Raw genomic sequence first — 18,241 nt, 5'->3', positions numbered from 1 at the left:
GAGGTAACAGTCTTTTCAGTACGCCATTAATATACAGGAACACTGAATACAGGCATTTATTTGGCTGTGTTCGCTCTTCCTCACTCTTCCCTGGCTGGTCGCCTGTATGTGTTGTGGAACAACAAAACTGAAATCTGGACAATTTATATTTCAGTAGTGATGGGATATTCTCTCTTTTGCTGTCACTTCACATTAAGGACCTGCCACTAATAAAACTAATTAATAACTCTTGGCTCCACACAGAACACTTGGACTCCCTTGTGCTGGCACTGTGCCACCGTAGCTTTTGAAAGAAGGGCTTCATCTTAGTCAGGGACAGGATGAATATTTCTCCACAGTTCTAATTGGACAAAGTGCCTCAGCATTTCAAAGGCAGCAGATTAGCAGGCTGTAGATGCTCTAGGTAGGGTCTCTTTTCTGTAGTCTCTGTGACGGTGAGCTGGGAGGGACCGTAGTGTGTCTTGTTTGGGTGCTGTGGCAGGAGCAGGACGAGGCAGCCTGTGCTGCAAGACTTTGCCCTGTACAGGGGGGGCCCTTAGAAAAGGTGCACGTAACACCTGCAAAAAGCAGGATGTGTAGGTAGCATAGTTCCTTACTCGAGAGGACAATGAAATACTGTCAAGGGATGCCTTTGGCTGTTCTAAAATCATCTGATTAAATGGTAGAAACTGTACTGACCAAATGACAATCTTGATGAGAAGTTTCATCTCTATGGGAGGCTTTGTTGGCATTGTGATGCCACTTGTGGGTGTATTTTGGGTGTTTTCTTCTCGCTACTGACATAACTGTGCCAGCAAAATTTTGTAGTATAAGCTGGGCTGTGTTACATAAAAATGTCGTTCTGCTTTCTACTCTCATCCCTCTTTTTTCCGTTCAGAAATACTATTTGCGTGCACACTCCAGCTTCGAGACCCTCTCCGCTGATATATTTTTGTTCAAGTCAAGGAAGTGGGCCTGGGTGGCCCTAGTGATCTGGGATGTCATGGTGTATGTGTTTATTCATGGGCAGATCATGATAAACAAGGAAACGGTGTCTGACACCCCTGCAGTGCTCTCTATGCGCGTTAGTTTCTGCGCAGGCAGCCGCGGTTCTTTCTTGACACCACCTTGTACTCACTTCATTAGGAAAGGTCAGTACAACAAGGAATATGGTTGAATGTGAAGCTAGCCAGAGAATTTCCATCAAAGAAAATTTGATTAAAAAGAATGTGAATGTATATAAAGAAAAGTAATTGCAAACAGCAAGCCCTTTTGGATTTTCTGACCTGGCAAAAAAGAATCTAACCCCTTACCACCATTTTCCCTGACTTTCAGAATGTGCCTCCATGTAATTGGCAATTACTTTTTAGGCTAAGTTATTTTTCAGTGCTATAGGAAAGAAGCGGCTTCAAGCTTTATTAAAACAAGTGAGTAGATTCATAGCTGCAAATATCAAGCATTGATTTTAATATCCCATAATGTATCAGGCAAACGAGCATCTTTTCTTCATCACACCCACCAGTTTACTGTCAATATAAGACACTACTCATTTATTACTAGTAATTTGTTATGGCTGTGGATGTTGCTTTACTGACAAAGGTGGATTCTCTGGCAGAACTTGTTATGCAAGTTAAATCATGCTGGAGGGGGTGGCAAACGCTGGACTGGAGGTGGAGAAGGATGGCAGTGGTGAGAGTACTCACAAGCCTGGGTGTCTTATAAGATTAAGGCTTTCGTAACTTTGTGTGCATGCGTGGTGGGCCAGTACTCAAGAACACTCTTGACAGATGTTTTTTCTGAGTTCCTGGTGCCTCTCAGTGCTCACAGAGCCTTGGCAGTCATGGTGATGGAGCTGCAGCAATTAATATGCATCAGGTGCTAGAAAAGGGAGTTGCTTCTGTTTAACCGTACTAATGTCTCTGTTACCAGGAGGAATATGCTGTCAAATATATATGGAGCTGTTGCTTTTTCAAGTTCCCTCTCCTGTTCATTTGTGGAGACAGTAAAAGATGTGAAGCCAGTCCAGCTCTTTTATGATGATGTAAATCTGTAGTGCCATTGACTCTACTGTCACTGCTTGGGAATTACACCAGTGAAACTATAGAGAAGAATTTGCCTCCTGATCTTGTTGCCAAGTACACTTAAAAGTGTCAGTATTAAATTACTGAAGAGCAGCCCACTGCTCCGCAGGTCCTGGAGAAGTATTACAATCCATGTTGTACTGTCAGACGAAAGGAAGAATCCCTAACTCCCAGCTTTATGCTTTTCCTAGTCCCATTCTTCCAACAGTTCTCCTTGATGTTACAGTTTAATCCTTTCCAGCAGAACAGCCAGTTGGCAGCCTCGTGGTCTCAGAAAATATAGTAGTTGTCTCTTCCCCCTCAAGCATCAAAAAGGGGGAAGATTGGCTCGAATTATAACTGGTAACTTCAGTTCCCTCATTACTGCAAAAGCTTTCAACTACTGCCATCTCCTTCAATTTTTGTCTGGATGTCAAGAATAAGAACACAGCTGAGCAGAAGTGTGTTTCTCTCCAGCTCTGTTGCACCGATTTGTTTTCAGTTACTTATTTCTGAAGTCAGAGGTGATGCACGAGTGTAGGATATGTGACACCTGACTCTGTATTATTCCTGGGATTTGCTGTTCCCTCTGTATCTGCTGTATCTGCTGCCCTCCTGCCCACCTTCCCCTTTGTGTCTCCATTTGTGGATGATTTTTTGGTAACAAAAGCACTGCATTTTTTTCTCTTGAACAAGAGCTGCTTTCACAGAAATAGTTAAGCCGGGGCTGTCTTCACCACCGGTGATTCTTTAATCTAATCCATGTTTTCTAGAAAAAAAAAAAAAAATTTAAAAAGATTGTTTCTTAGTTAAAAGTAGTTTTAAGGTTTGCTAGGATTTTGTTTTGTGTGAGTTTGTTTGTTTTTATTTGCGGTTTTGTTGGTTTGGTTTTTAGGTGTAATCCACAATAGTGTGCTGTTGGAGGAAAGCAGATGCTGGGTTATTAAATTACCACTACTCTACAAATCCCCAGGTAGCAGAGGAAGGCAGGAGAATGCTGCCAGCGCTGGGCAGTGTAGTGGAGCTGTCTTGTAGTCGTTGTGCTTGAGGATGGGAGAGAGCATCAAAGGAAACATGGGTGACAAAATGACCTGGGTGTTTAAGCAGCACCCAAGGAAGCTTGGTTATGTAGATGACAGGAATGCAAGTCAGACTTTAGTAAGGCACAGGTACTGCTGAAAACAAAGCTATTGTTGGGTTTGAATTTTGCAGATGCTTTTTTCTTGTAATGAGCATTTTGTTTCAGGGTGTTGAACGATTGTGTCTTTTCTACTGCTGTTGAGATGTTTCATTCCGAAGTTATTCCTACTTACAACCACTTTTTGATCCAAATATTTTTATTTAGAAATGGTGCTTTCAGTTGGAATCAAGGATTTAAATGGCTGTTTGCTTGGGGCTTTTTGTTTCTTTCCCAATATTTGTGCAGGTTCTTTGTAAGGAAAGTATGACATGGGTGCAGCTTCAGAATGCTTTGATTTACTCAAAAAAAAGTCCAGGTTTCACATCATAGTGAAATTCCTGGGTACACAGGTAACACAATGCTATGTGTTGCTTTAAATGTTGGAGTCTGATACAAGGCAGTCAGAAGCCTTGAAGTATTTCTACAGCTGAATTCTTAAATAGGACTGTGGAGATGATAATGCAATGCTTGTTTGTGGTTAATAGGCTGAGACGGCAGGACTTGCTAGTACAGTCTTTGGAAGGTTCTCTAGAAATGTAGCGCTCTGCACAAAAACAAGGGGTGTACGTCAAATAAAAATGCAGGATCAAGCCCTGATTCCTGCACTGAGGTACACAGATCCTCGCAGTTTACTCTTCCCTTCTGCTATGGGCAACAGCAGCTCCTCACATCCTTTGTACACAGCGGGCAATGTGGGCTGCTCAGGCAGCGTGCTTTGAGGAGTGATGCCTTCCACAGGTTCAAGCCCCTGTGCTAGTAAATGTGCTCATGGGAATAGGGAAAAGAGAACTGGATTGTCTGTAGCAGCTCAGTGAATCCTTTTTTACGTAGAGCTGTTGAAAAGGAATGTAAAAATTGAGGAGCATGTTTCAATGAGCTGGAAGATGAAATGGAAAAGAAAATTGAAATACAACTTAGTGCTCCAATTTGACGTACAATACATATTCTAGAATATGTTGTTGGTTTTGTTATTGCTGTAGCTTTATTTCAGAAGTTAGAAAAAATAATTGTTTAGAATCTGACCTTCTCCAAGTATACCTGTTAAATAGCTTACTTGTTCAGAGAGATGATTTATTTGACTGGGTTCAGGTGTCCTTAGAGCACTGGTCAATGCTGAGTTATTTGCCATTTGAACTTAAGTTGAATTACAGTGTTTGGAGGGCGAGTACCATTTTGCATCTAACTCATATTTTTGACTGTTCGCTCTAATGGGATAGCAATGCAGACTTCAATTCCTGTGCATCTGTTATCTATAAGAATCCCTCTCAGCTTTTGCTTCATTGTAGGATTCATTCATCATAAAAGAGAAGAATTCTTGGGTCTGTTACTTTTGATGATGAGTATATGGACTTATCTGGATCGTCTAAACAAGTTGTGCATGAAGAAAAATAAGAGAGTTATAAATCAAGATGGGAGGTTTTATACAATTCTTTTTCTTGGGGATCATCCCTCCTGCATTGGATTTGTGCCATACAGTTAATAGAAAAAAATACATCATTTATTGATAACTGTATGTTGGATATAACTAGTTTATTTGAAGTTGGAGGCTATTATGTGTTATGCTTGTGATAAGACAGAAATGGAGAAGATGACTTGAAAGTTGTGGGATTTTTGTACTCTCTAAAAAGTTCCTGCACTTCCTTTGAGTTTTACATCGACAGCTATTAGCACCAGAAATTCCCCCTGTATTTTGTAATCTGGACAAATCTCTCAGTCTCTCTGTGAGTTCTACGTGGTTATACAGACACAGAAGGTGTAATTTACCTGATGGGGCTCAGTAGTTGCAGCACTGATCTGCCATTGGGTTTGTCACAGCCTCGATGTGTAAGTGCTAGTACGATCTTGGCTTCATGTTTTCTTACACAAGTTAATTAAATAAGGATTTATGACTTCTGATTTATTCCCAGAAGTGCTTCATATAAATGTAGTACGGGATTAATCTGTTGATAGCCTTTCTTGGTGGTGACGAAGGTTTTATGTAATGTATATCTGCAAACAAAACAAGTTCCAGCATGTTCATCTTTATGATGAGCAAGACATGGCTCAGGCTGGCAGGTACACAGCTCAATCTGAAAACAGAGGAATTTCAGAAGATAAGCTATGCAAAAGCCAAACTGCGGTAGTTACGGAAAACACGGATTGAATTACAGGTACTTCAGTGTGATATCTATCAGGTTATCATTAATGGCAACAGACGTACAGAATTTTTTGTGTGTACATTAGTTCTTGCAACACTTAGAAAAAGGCAAAAAGATACGGGGTAATGTATGAACAATATAAAACCAGCATAGTGATTTTTATTTTAAACTAATTTTCAAGTGTTCATAATAAATCTAATAATGGATATAAATAGAATCTAAAACTAGTGGCAGAATCTCAAGTTACTTCCTTGACTGAAAACTGGTGGTCCAGGTGTATTGCCTGGCTGGGGAAATCCCACACCCACTGGTGACCAGATTCTGGGCAAAGGATAACTATGTTTATGACCCCTGCCTTATACAGTATATGTATTTGTCACTGAAAATCTTGCAAATGGCTTCTTAACGTTCTCTTACATGGAATTGATTTCAAAAATCCTCTCACCTCAAATGCTCTGGTTTTCTTTATGAAAGAGCAAAAGAATCTGCTGCTGCAGCAGCTTAGGGAGTAACCAAAAATACCTTCCTGGTATATTGGTTGCTATAGTTTTTACAATTCTGTGATCCGCCTATTGTTTAGAACATGCAAATGCCCAGGGAAAGGATGTCTGTCTGAAGATCCATATGCTCGATACTCAGTTTCACTGTCAGAAATTTGGAGTAACTTACTGTGCTACTTTTTATAGGTTTTTTTCTCCTATCTTTTTTTTTTTTTTTTTTCTGGTAAAAAATATTCAAATGTCTGCAGTATGTATTGTTCTTATAAGAACTTACAGGGGCTAAATGGTCTCTTGTGTAAAGCTTAAAATCCGAACTTGCAGTTTGCCACTATACGCTAGCGTGTTGATGCCTCTTCCAGGGAAGTTTATATCTAAATAACTCACAGCAGTGCTGTAATTGTATTGATGAGATCCAGAATGTGTTAGAGAAATTAGTTGTAGGGTACCACGCATGACTGCAAAAGGTACGTGTCAGAGGACCTTGGACACAGCCACTTCGTTCATCTCTGAAAGGCAGTACATTTAGATATATTTAAGATACTTTATGCAGTTCCAAGTAGAAATCTATGACACTAGAAAAGTTGTAGGAAAACAGTGGTGTCTTTAAAAATGCCACATACCCAAAAGTGGTTTTGGCCAGGGACTGTATTATGTCAGTGGCTGATCTGTGTTTTTTTTACTTCCCTTTTGTGCAATCGTTTAAAGTAGAAGTGGAATTTATTCAGCAGGCTCAAATTCTGACACATGCAGTTGAAGAGTGGGGATTTATATTAACAAAAAAGACATTTCCTAGCTATTTAATCAGTACGGAGTAATGTTCAGCTTTGTGTAGACTTTGTTATTACCTTGTGTAGGGCTCTTTTTTCAATTTGAATCTGCAGTTACTTTGCAATGATACCTTTATGCTTAATTGTTTTAAGCATCTGGTATTTAGCACTTGAAAGACTGTTTTGTTTTCCATTCTGCGGGCAAGTTCTTAAAATGCTTTTGCACATTTTGAAGCCTTTTGCTGATTTGTTGTCTAGCTTTTTATAAATATTTTGTAGTGAAAACATCATGTAAGTCCATTTTATTCCAGTGAAGCTATCTCGATAGGCAGAGACACATAGGATAAGATTGGAGTCCATTCTATGACTATTATCCATTATGTTAAAGGGTTAAATAATGTACTTAAGCTCTTGTGTCTGCCATCAGGACGTAAGTTACTGGTTGCTGGAATCCTGGCCATTCTGCAATATAGAATTGCATCAAAATAACCTACCCTGCTGTTAGTGGATGCTTCTCCTGTCTGATAGAGACATTTGGACATCACACCATGAAGATGCAAAGTCTTCATGGAATACAACTGTGATGACCTCTTTTCAACTTGACAGTTTCCCATGGTGTGGAGGTGATGACTGAAGGAACAGCTTAAATGGTGTAAAAGATACTTCCACCATTTGCTGAAAACACAGTGTTTTGCAGGCTCATATAACAGAAAAGGAAGGAGGCACAGGTGAAGTGTGGAGGGGAAATAGAGACTGGGGAAGGAGAGGAAGGTTCCTCACTGGCCACTCAAGTTCTGCTTCCAGTGGAAAAAATATTTAAAAGTTCACTGTTTTTCTGTGATTCCTTCCCGCCCAAACATTCCATAACAATAGAGATACTGAGAAGAGAATACAACTGATTGCAATGTGCCATAGCACTGAGGCAGTGGTTTGGGGGATATCTGGAGTTTTGCGTGAGGTAAAGAATGAGAAAAGATCTGTGTTGGGCCTGTTGCTAACAAATGCTGTGGGCTGCACAGTAACAGCAGTGTGTGTGTGTCTGTGTTTAGCTTGGCAATAATATTTTTCTACTTTGGATAGAGGCTCTTTGAGAATGATCCTAGAACCAGTTTTGCAGTGTTTATGTGAGCGATACAAGTATACTGGAGCAGAGCTTTCATCCGCCTTCCCTACCTGCCTACTTGGTGTCTCTAGTATTGTTTTTACCTCTTATCAGTCCTTCCAAACCTGTCTGTCTGCTAGGGTGCATATTTTACAGTATATACTGCCTCTTCAACTAGGCCAGCCTAAGCTCCAAAGATAGCTGATCTTTTCAAGTATCATCTTGGAAATCTTCTGCAGTAAACACAGGTATGTATGTAAAAGAATGCAGTGGGAAGATGATGCTGCATTATTGTATTCTTGGCTTAATAGTGGAATCTCTTCTTAAAGTAACAAGGAAATGGGAGGAGGTTCTGTCATTTGACCCCAGTTGCTCAGCATTTTGAGGGTAACACCTGTGTATGCACTGTGGGTGCTGCGATTTCTTAATTGCCCAGTATAGGGAATTGAATTTGAGACTTTAACCAGCCTGAGGGACTCTGAAGCAGCGGTGTGTTAGAGCCTGGCTGGAGCTACGCTGTTTCTTCTCCCCCAGGAGCAGCGGTACGAGGCAGCGCTCCCCCGTGCCTCTGTGCTGGGGAGATGATGATAGCAGGCACAGTCTCTTGCATGGTGGTGAGTTACATGTAGCTTTTGCTGAACAGCTTATTTTGATGTACTGAGGCTTCGTGCTCTGTCCCTTTAGAAACAGTTCCTGCCTTTCCCTGAAGACAACAGGATGAACATTTCAAATTGGGGTAACTTAAGATAGATGGGGGTTATCTTACTATGAAGCAAGTTAATTCTCAACTTAAAAGATACTCCTGTGACCATTTTTTTTGTCCTGAGTTCTTTACTTTAGTATCTTAACATCTCTCTTCATTGAAGGAGATCATATGCCTTTTCTAGAAGACACTTTCTGAGCATACAGAGTGAGTCTGTCACATATTCAGCAGCTTTAAACATTGGCTTTTAAATTTTTCATATTTAATATATGACTATGAATGTTGAAACGTGGTATTTCAGAGTTTTGGGGGAAGTTTTAAACACAGGCTTCTGCATGTTCGCTTTCCCTCTGTGGAGATGATGATTTGTTTTTTAAATTAAAAACAATCCCCATGAACTCTAAACTTTATATAACATCTAAGAACACATTTGTCTTTTCCTGCAGTGTGAGAACGTATATGCCTATATAAATATACCCTGGCACATGTTTTTTGCCTTCAAAATGTATTATGGGACAAAAGTGAACAGACTGCTCAGTTACTATGCTGGGATTTCTTATTTAATGCTTCCAAATTTAAATATTTTGTATGTGTTGGTTTGTGGCAAAAAAAAATGCAGTCAAAAATTTAAACTGGCAATTTATTTTTCTGAAGGAGAATTAGTCATTAGATGAAACATGTATTTCTCCAATAAATGGTAATTTTCTCATATACTACAGACGTTCCTTTTCAATGCTTATAACATAATTAGGAGCATTAAGGACCTCGAATGGGAAATAACTTTATCTCTTGTATCTTAGTGTAAGAAAATGGAATTCTGGTCTGAGAGAATTTTTTTTTGAAGTGGCAAGGCAAATTAGTGTGTGTCATGTAGGCAGGAGGTGAGCTGTTGTCCGCAGAACCACGTACGTTACATACTCTCTTGCTGTTTCTCCAAGTTGGTACTGAAGTTATGTTTTGTTAATCTCAATAAATAACATTCTCCAGTATTCCTGAACATCCCATAGGCTTTTCAGGCAGTAGAGGTTCTTGATCTGAATTAACCCTCTCTGATTTGTATATGAAGGCAAACTAGCTTCTGTCACAGGTCATCTCATTTGCTAATTACTCAGAATTCAGAACAGATATTTGCAGTGAAATTAGCATGCGATAGGAGCATTTCTGAAGGTGTTTTGTGCTAGGAAAATAGAGACAGAAGTTAGAATAACATTTAGAAAAGTTTAAGTGTTTTAATTCCTGTGGACTTGGTTACTGTATGGGAAAAGGGTAAACAATAATAATAATAATTTAAAAAATTAAATAAAGTGGAAGTCATATGCCTGGAGGTGGCCTGAAGTTATGGCCTCAAAGTTATATGGAAGGTCTCACCTTCTAAAGACTGAGAAAGGGAAACAACAGATTACATCTCTCCATTTGGTGGAAGCGGGAAGATCAGGGTTGGTGCGAGGAGATAGAAATTAGCAATGGCTGGAAAAAGAAGAGGAATAAAAGGGTTATGCATCTGGCACGACTTATGACTCTGTTCTTCAGATGACTTAAGTCATTTAGTTGAGAGCCCAAGAGGACAGAGGTGTTCATCTGTTTTCTGCCATCTGGATGATGGCTGTTACCTTGCATGCTGTTTCTTTGTGCTGGTTTGTTTGGTGTCTCAGATTGATCAGCTCATAGCTAATCTCAAAATATATCCCCAGTATTCACAACATGTTTATTCTTATGCGATAATTTCTGGTACAGAAGAAAAGGTGGTGAATTTTGGTTTTTTTCCAGCTGAAAGACATTTCCAGACCCTTGTAGTGAACAATGCAGATGCTCTCATCTTCCCATCTCCTCCCCTGGTACCTCAACAAGGCAAAACTCTGTTAGGTAAATTTTAAGACAGAGAGGATGTGGTGGGAAGGGTGCACTTCAAAAAGTTTGAATATTTCTTATTCCTTTGCAAGTCTTTCTCTGTCACACTGCTGGTAACTAACCTGAACCTTGTTAGGACTGCCTGCATTTTGAGTACCTGTCTGGGCCCAGGTGTCATACCATACATATCAGGTGATAGCTCTTACTCTTTGAATATACCTTTGTTCTCAAAGACTCCCATGTCTACCAATAGTAACTACACTTAGGAGGAGAAGGAAGGAATGGATAAACTTTCCAGCTGGTTTGCTGGAGCTCTGCTGTGTACAGGGACAAAGATCCATGGCTCTGGTGTTCACATGATGGTGCCTCGTCATCTTGATAAGACACCAGTAGTCTTGTTTGTCTTAGTAGTTATTTTTGTATAACAGAGCTGTGATGCATCTAGTTGCTGGTACCTTCAAGACAAAACTTGGGTGGACAAAGGAGGAGCATTGGAGACTGAGCTGTAAAATTGCGTATGCTAAGACAGTAGAATGGTGAGAGTTCTAAGCACTTGTAACTGAATAGCAGATGAGCTTTTGGAAGTGCAAGAGAAGGGGAAACGTTTCAGAAAAAGATAAGAATTGTCTCCCTCCAAAATACAATGAAAATTTGCTAAACTCCATGCACAGTTTTATGTCTTAGACCTGGTTTCTTTGGGAATAGGACTTCAGGTCACCTATGCAGCTGCTCAGATTCTGAAGGATGAGTGGCCCAGCAACAGGACAGGAAACAAAGTGAGCACTGAAAGTGTTCATCGCTGTGGTGCTTGGTAATGACTCTTCTGGGTATATCCTGCAATAATGAGCAGCTGAAAGAAGTACTTTATGTACCCTAAATAAATTGCTGCCAAGCCTTGTAATTGCCACAGTTCTGGCTTTCAGTAGACCTGGTAATGAATTTTTGAGTGGTGTCCCCATGTTGTGCTTGTTACTGTACTTGACTTCCAATTTTGTGTGTTCTCATCAAGGTATGGATGTTGTTATCTGAATTGAATATATGTGTGCAATATTAGAAACAGTAGTGATGATGAGATTGAAATAACCCTGCAACTGACTGCGATTTTGGGTGTTTGTTGGTTGGTTGGTTGGTTTGTTATTGTGGTGGTTGGTGTTTTTTTGTGGTGGTGGTGTTTTCCTGTAAGGCCACCTTTTTGGGATTCTGCTATATTACTGATAGGTGTGCCATTTCAGAGGGTACTGCCTAGAAAACCCAGCATATAGATTGCAAGAATGAAAGGATATTGTAGCCTCTGAAAGGGTACTTTTATATGGGAGAGAAAACAGATGCCATCTTGGAAATGTAGACACCGCTAAGGTGTTTTGAATGCCAGAAAATGCTGTATTTTCAGATGGGCATGATGAAGCTAAATGTCCCTTAAAGGCTTGTGGCATGTGCCTGTGATCAGAATTTAACACGGTTCTCGCCTTTTGCTGACAAAACAAAAAGGAGAAGGAAGTGGTAGGGTGTTGGTGGCTTTTGTGTTTGGTTTTTCGTTGTTTTTTTGTTTGTTTGGGGGGGGGGGTTTAAGAGGAGAAATCTGGAGAGACCTTTACCTCACTTATATGAGCTCTTCCTGTATGTATAATTTAACATGGCACCTTATATATAATTTAACATGTGAAATAAACATAACATTTGAATTTCACAACTGGAACTCTTCTACTTACAGAAGTGGATTTTTTTCCATCTGTTCTTAATTTAAAAATTCATCCCTTAAATGAAATGAACATGTATCATGACTTAGAGACATTGAATCCTAAGATTAGAGGTTGCATGACACCTTGCATCCTTCCTAGGACAGTGAGCTGAACCATCGTACAAGGTATATGTTGAATTGATGCCAGTGTCATGACTGATAAATCACTTTCATGCTGCAATAGAGCCTTATTTATAAATAGCCCTTTAATAAAATGCCCTAAGTTGGCAATGATGCTTTTCAAACCCCTGAGAATACTGGCTCTTGCCTTGAAGAGCTTATAGTCTGAATTATCAGATAACCAGGAAGAAAGGCTCAAAGAAGAGAGGAGAAGCAGTGGGCAGGGGGAAGGGAGGTGGGCATAAATCTCAGGAGAGTAGGTCCTGTTCTTAAATTCTTGTGTTGGCTTCTTATTTTTAGAAAGAATATTGTTCACTGACGTTACAATTGAAATCAGATAATGTTTTGGAGCAAAGCTCACTGAACAGGCTCACTGGTCTTGATGGGTTTCGCGGAGGAAGAGAGGAGAAGAAAGGCTGTGTTGGACACTGGGAGTAGTATGAATATGCTGCTTGCAAGGGCATTTTGCAAGAGGTGAACTTACTAGTGTCAATAGGCTTTGCTTCATTGATTTTTTTTCTTTTTCTTAATTCATTCCAGCTGAGGATATAACCCAGTGGGAGCAGTTAGGAGAAAGTTATAGACCTAGAGGGGAAGAAGACGGGGTTTTTTTTCACCTATGTTAAGCCTTTTGCCTTGCAATCTGAATCGCACCTTTGCTCCTAAGCGGAGTGCTCTGGCATATCATGCACAACAGAAGCAACTTACTGTGCTGGCCCTCTTCAAGAAACAGAATAGGGGTTATTCACATTACCTCTTCTCTGCCTTCTGACATGTAGGTGTTTGACAGGGACTGTGAAAATGGGATGCTATGTTTAAAGTTTTTATCATAGAGGGAAAAAAATAGCCCAAAACAAGAACATTGATTTAGTTTGGTGCACTTACAATTAAGCAGACATGCTGTGCTTTTTGTGTTTGGCTTTTTTTTTTCTTTTCAGTCTGTGGAAAGTTTGGGTTTTGTTTGCTCATCTGAGTCTTTGAAATAAAAAAATAAGTGAGTCTGAGAGTCACTAGGCGTTAATCTGACTTGCTGTGATATTTATTAGCCATAATCTGCAAGCATTGACTTGCTGTCTTTTATTTTGACTACAAGGCAGTCTTGGCTTTGGTGTTTCACTTATAGAACTGATACCATTTTTACTTATCATCATTCTGAATCTGCTTTTGGTGGAATACCAGCAGTGGTACAGGGAAATGAATATGGTACCTTGAGGGAAAAAGAACATTTAGAAATTGAAAGGTGAGCGGAACTGATGGCTCTGCAGAAGGGGTTTAGGTGACCAAATACTAACAAATATAATAGGTTTGGATAGGGCAAGCCCTGATGTCCCTGTTCTCATTCAATGTCTGAATAGACTTAATGGAGAAGCAATAAAGGAGTGATGTTGTATAGAGCTGAATGCAGCAGTTATGTTTCAGTTTGTAATTTTGACTTTCCTCTTCCTCCTGTTAATGTGTGTGGAAGGAAATATACGTATACACATATGTAACAAAATGAGGTAAGACTTTGAAGCCATTATAGAATCATAGAATAGTTTGGGTTGGAAGGGACGTTCAAAGCTCAGGTTGCTCACAGCCCCCTCTAGCCTGGCCCTGAACACTTCCACCGAGGGGGCATCCACAGCTGCGCTGGGCAACCTGTCCCCATGGCTCACCATTCTCATTGCAAAAAATAAAAATGTTTTGGTTTTCAATCTTCCTACGTATCTATGAGGAAGAGCGTTTCTTCCACATATGTAAATTATGTGTATTTCTCATATATGACAAAGTACCTGCAAAAGTTGTAACTTAGAATTTTATTTTTAAAAGCAGAGTTGTACAGGGCCAGGCCTGACATGTCCAATTATACCTACATTTCTGGTTTTGTAGTCTTAGCCACTGTCTTGTATTGAGTTTAAGCAGTTAACACTACTGGGAGGAAAGGGTAAACTAAAACTTGTTAGATTTGACAGTGTGTGCTGTGGTTTAGATGTACACACACAAACATGGAGTGTTAATTTCAGGTTTGAATTTACTGTTCTCTCCCAAATTAGATATCATCTGGAAATCTTGAATCAGGATATGACAGAGAAAGTGGAAAACAACTTCACAGAAGATGTAGGTGATTTATTTTTTTATCATGATTTTACCTCTTGTGTTTAACATCCTGTCCACAGTGTGCTCTAGGAGATGCTGCTGTGGCTCTGGATATGGTATGATAGCTATGGAAGAAGTAGAGTAACCCAATTTCTGGTGCAGTGTGGCAAACTGGAGTGTGATTTCTTTTTTAAATTCGTCATTTACATAGATATTCGGCCCTTATATGTGAATAAATCTGCAGGTTAGAAAGTAACTGGCTGTGCAGAGTATTCCAAGTGATACTTCTGTCCAGTTTACATGCCCACCTTAGGTAAACAAACACAATATGATTTTACATTAGTTAACTTCAGGAGTAAAAATTTGAAGGGCTTGTAGCAGTACTTATTTTTATTACACTGCTGCTCTGTTCTGAATAAATTGGTCATGCTCAGTTAAGAGGTTTGGTTTTTCTTTCTCCCACCCTACTGCATTTGTTTCCTAGGTCTCTAGTAAGCAAGGTGCTTACAACCTGTTTAAAACATCTCATTTGTATCTCTGCTGCTTACTGCGTGTACCTCTAAGTTGGGGAGAATGACAGCAGTGTTGTTGTGAACTGAAATCTCAGCAAGCAACCAGAGCATTGGTAGCAGAGGGATGATGGAAATTGGGAAATCTGTTACTTTTCAGATGGTCACCTGTGGAGGATGATGAGACCAGCTGTTCCTGCTGAGTGTGGATGTGAGTTTAGGGTCTGTAAGTTTGGTGGTGCTGACTCATTCCATATTCATTGGAAATGGAAACCAAATGGAAAGCCAGGGATAAAGAATTGGAGTTTTTAGTTTGTGGCAGTTATTTTTAGAGCAGTAATGTCATTGCCATTCAGCTGGTCTCATAAAATGGTCAGAATTTGTTAACAAACTACGGTCTGGTTATGGAAACTTTGCAGGCACTGGAGTTACGGAAAACTTTGCCTTTCAGTCTGTATGCCATCAGTGATGGCTGTAAAGTATTTCCAGTGCATGGAAAAGTTTGCTGGTCCAAGAGAAGTTATTGTATGTCAATGCAGCATCTCAGTACGACTCCTAAGATATATCAAATCAATAGAAACTTAAATATAGCCAGTGAGTGTTTTTCCTTAAAATCTGTAGTAAACTCATAGCTTATAAATGTATCTTGTGGAAATGTGGGGTTTATATGCAATGATCTGAAGTTTAATAAGTCTCTATGTCCATTTTCTTCAGTGCAAGGAATTTCAATCTAGAAGTGATGATTAAAATGCTTTATGCTGCACCTGCTTGTTACTAGGAAAGATGAGTAAGATGGTTTTAATTCCTATTTTATAAGCAGACAGTTCTATAAGGTCAGTATGGTGTCCAGGCTGTGGATATGGTACACACAGGTAAAATATATGTTACTGAAAATGAGTGAATTCCAAAATATGAAGTATTGTTATTGCCACTGTACAGTGGTCAAGTTCTTGACTGTGCCATAATAAACCTATTCCAATTCTCATTTTCTCTTCATAATGTGCTGGTTTTATTTTATTGCACAGCCATACCTACATCCTTGTTTTTAACTTGAAGTTAGTGCAACATTTTGCTGATACTTTTCCATTAACCTTGCTTGGATGAAGATAACAGTGGTGTAGCATAATATTTTTTTTTATTGATTCCATCCATGCCCTCCCTGAATTGCTAAACCAACACAGAGGAGTGAATAGCTATTTTTAAAATACCTGTTATGATTAAAAACTGTAGATAGAAGACATGGACATTTTTTCTCTTATTCTGCTCTCTTGGTTGTCAGCTGTTATTGGAGCGATTTAACCTCCAGCTGGGAGGGTGGACAAGTAGCACCCTCTTGGATCTCTTTGCGGTGCAGGCCATGGAAACAGCTTTGTGGATGGCTTTGCGCAGTGCCTCGCGTTAGCCAGTTTTCCAAAAGCAAACTGACCTTTGCTATATAAGGTTTTATGTCAAGTAGATGATCAGACCTGCAGCCGCTTGTGCTGGAATTTCCTCTAAGTGCAGTATTAGATTTTCTGTTGTAATGGTGATACCAGCTATTATACTGGTTGGTGCTTCTTCCATTCCCCCTCCTGCTTTTTCAATTCAGCCAGAGCTGAATCTTTCAGTGGCAACTCTGCTTTGCTGCAGCCTGGAATAGCAGGGGCAGGTGGGACATGGGCCCCAAGCCTAGCCCTGCAATCAGGAGCTTCTCTGATGCCTTGAAACTGAACAAAAGAGCGGCTGAAATGTGTGCTGACTTACAAGATTCAAAGTGATACGTTTGTCTGCTGGGCCTTCTTCAAGCTGTGGAGGGAAAAATAGAACAAGCTTAGTTTTTCCATAATTTCCCCCCTGTAGCCCAAAGGAGACTACATGGCAGAGATGTCTTCTCTAATCTCCTCTTCGTACCCTGCATTATTTTCTCTCCCTCTTCCTTTCCCTGTGTCTCTCAGCTCCCCTCCCCACACGCACACACGCAGACTTTTGACAGCACACCAGTTTTATTCTTGAGCTCTCTTTTTAGCCCACATGGGTGTCTAGTCAGTGCCTTAGCCCTGGCTAATACACAAGACTTTAAATAAATGTATAACAGCAGGTAGCAAGTGACTGTTGACAGGGTGACATATTGACTTAATATCTTGTGTAATGTGATATGAAGGATGTGCCTTTTGGTGTGTATTTTCATTTTAATTTTTTTGGTGTTTCTTAGGCAGACACTTGTAGGCAGTTTTGAGTAATTGTCTGAAATCATTAACATGTTTATTAAATAAGGAAGCAGAGTGCATTATCTAGCAAATCAATTATGTAAATGCACAAAAAGCATGAGAGATTAGTCTTTAACTGTTGCTGAACTGCAACCACTTTCCTAAATTATAGATGAAAGTGGGTTGGTTTTTTTTGTCACTCTGTGTATGTGTGGTGTTAGGCTCCACTTCACTCTCTCGGAGCTTAAAGGAACAGCAATTAATTGGTGCTATTGTGCAAGAAGAGGGCATTCCTGATGTACACTAATGAACGCCAGTGTACATACGTCCTTTCTATACAGGGCAACAGATGGTCTGTAGTGAAGAACAGAAGTAATCTCAATTGGAGGGTCTGAATGACAAGATAAACTGACAGCAAAGCCTTAGCAATTTATTCTCTCATCTAGACACTGGGAAAAAAATCACCAGGAAAATCTGTTAATCTCTAGCATTTTTAGCAGTATGTTTTCTTGTGACTTAAGATCAAATGAAATTCTGCCTCTACAATTTTACCAGTCCTCAGCCTCGAGAGGGGAATAGAGCTCATCACTTGCTGTGCATGTGGAAAATTCACCCCTTTCAATTACAGATGTGTAAAGGGGGGGTGGGGGGGTGGGGAGGGGTGGCAAACGACACAAACTACAGTGCTCCATTTTCACCCACTGCATTTTCAGTTGTGCTGAACTGGAAAGAGAATACTCCGCTGTGTTTCAAACAACTGTGACTTATCCACTGCTCTGAAGCATGTTGCATAGAAAGACAGACTTGCCTCTTATGTAAAGGGTGGGTATGTTTGTAAGAGTCAGAAAAAAGTTTATGGATACTTTTTAAAAGTGAAACTCATGGAAGCATTATCATTCTTCTGTATTAGTTACATGCGTGGCCTCAGGCTTCTAGCAGGAGCTGTGGCCTTCCCGGAGGTTGTCACTGTGCAGCAGAGGAGGAGAACATCTATCATGCTGGTTTTTCGCCACGCTATTATTTTGCTGCTATGTCTGCTTCTGTGTATCTTCCACAGAGGGGTGCAGAGGTTGGACCACTTCCAAATGCCCAGCACAGGGGATGCAGAATTTCCCTGTAATGATGATTTTGCAGATGATTGTAAATGCTCAAACTCTCTACAGCACAATTGTCCTGAGGATGCTCTGTAGCTTCATCCCTACTGGAATGCCAGCACACATAATTCAGCTCTTTATTTCCATTATTTCTTACCCAGGCTTGAGTTTGGTTTGTTGAAGTGACTAACTTCTGTTGGCTTGATGGATCACGTCCTATTACCAGAACCCAAGGCTGTCT

General features: G+C 40.0%; 1 protein-coding gene across 1 annotated transcript in view; it reads left to right on the top strand.

Moving 5' to 3' along the window:
- Positions 1-18,241, top strand: part of RORA (RAR related orphan receptor A) — a gene marked incomplete at its 5' end in the record, with an annotated part of 358,132 nt that overhangs the window by 28,785 nt on the left and 311,106 nt on the right. The gene's annotated exons all lie outside the window — the stretch shown is intronic.

The sequence above is a fragment of the Streptopelia decaocto genome, assembly GCF_964273445.1.
Source record: "Streptopelia decaocto genome assembly, chromosome: 9".
Lineage (NCBI taxonomy): Eukaryota > Metazoa > Chordata > Aves > Columbiformes > Columbidae > Streptopelia > Streptopelia decaocto.
This window is presented reverse-complemented; position numbering and strand designations above follow the sequence as displayed.